This window comes from Simochromis diagramma, unplaced genomic scaffold (genome assembly GCF_900408965.1).
Source record: "Simochromis diagramma unplaced genomic scaffold, fSimDia1.1 OVJJ01000302.1, whole genome shotgun sequence".
NCBI lineage: Eukaryota > Metazoa > Chordata > Actinopteri > Cichliformes > Cichlidae > Simochromis > Simochromis diagramma.
The window spans coordinates 10,205,313-10,207,031 of NW_024386792.1; positions in this window are offsets into that span (position 1 = coordinate 10,205,313).

A 1,719-nucleotide genomic window follows, 5' to 3' on the forward strand; every position below is an offset into this window, starting at 1 on the left:
CCATGCTGCATCTTCCTTTTGCTGTCCAGTAACTCTAGAGCACAGTGTTCCAAACACAGTCAGTAAAAATAACTATAGACTATATTAAAGCAGAATAGTTAACATACGGGGAAATTTTTATGAGCCTAGAAGGAGAAAATATGAACAGAGATGTAAAACAAAATCCAAGTGCAAGTAATTTTAGCAAGTATGGGATAATCATTGTTTCTATGATACAGTCATACATAGACTCGCCAATCAGCCACAAATGGTCCCTAAATCATATGATATCTATCTCCTGCAATTTTTCTTTCCTGCCTGTGGCCATCTCCCTGTACAACGCATCCACTTAACACACTGGTTACTGCTACAACTACACATGTTTCTTTTCCAGCTATTTATTTATGAGTGACTTATGTATGTATGTATGTATACATACGCTAACTAAGAATTGTACTATTCTTAGTTAGCGTATTGTCTGTCTTGTCTTAATGTTGGTTTATAATGGAGCACTGTAACAAAAAATAATTTCCCCCAGGGATCAATAAAGTATTCTGATTCTGATTTTCACAAAGCAAATATTCACATTGAGCAATTTTTGCACAGAGGAAAATACATCTTTTTTTTCATAACCATGACAAACATAACCGTGACTCTATATATGAGTTGTAAACAGTTCAGAGGATCTCGGCACTACTTCCTAAGTATTTCTCTGAACCACGGAAATAGCTCCTCCCAGAATTTCATATGCACTTACGGGAAAGAAAGAAGACTTGAGTAAAGGCCTATGCTATGACTGACAGATTTCACTTCCGTGGCAAACACAGTAGATCATACTCATCTTAAGTTCGGAATTGAATATTCCTTCTTTAAACATTATAAATGTTTACTGTCATATTTGGTCTATATTTTATTCATCCCCACTGAATAGGCAGACTTACTTTCACTGTAACAGGACCAGACTAAATAGATATAAAATATCCAACTTATAGTAAAAGAAGAGGATGATATTGTTCTACACATTATTTCCAGAAAAGAAATGGAAAGAAGTAGCACTTCATAAGAGACGCAATACCTTCTGGGTTAATTTTTGAAAATTTTACGATGTAGTAATTTTTCTGAATTTAAGGCATTATGTGTTTTTCAGTAAATACCCTGGAGCATAATTTATTTTTACCAAAACATAAAACATCATAAAACATGTATTAAACAACATTTTATTTAATTTGTCAATTATCAGTATTAGTTTTATTTACACTACACATACATGGTATATTATACTAATGTGTGTTCTTTGCGTCATCAGCATGTATACGGTATGGTCGAGGAAGAATAGCTAAATTGGGGAAAAAAGGGAAAAAAGAAAAATAAACTGCTGTACAGTAAATGAAACCACGCAACAGTATATACAATTACTTCAATCACCTCTGCCCTGGGCATCTACAAATATGAAATACTTGCTTATTCATTTATAATAATTTGATAATAGACTATAACATATAAGAATGGGTATGGAACCCATTTTGTGTGTAATGGATAGTTTTACTTTTATATTGTAAGGTTCAGTAAGGTTTAGAATTTATTACTTTTACGTTTACGTAAGTGGTAAAGTAGAAAGTAAAAAGTACCACTGTAAATACACAATCATTATTCACTACACAATCATTATTCACATCAATCATTATTAATAGTCAATGTAGAATAGATAGTAGTAGCAATAGTGATGCTAAATGGAACTTT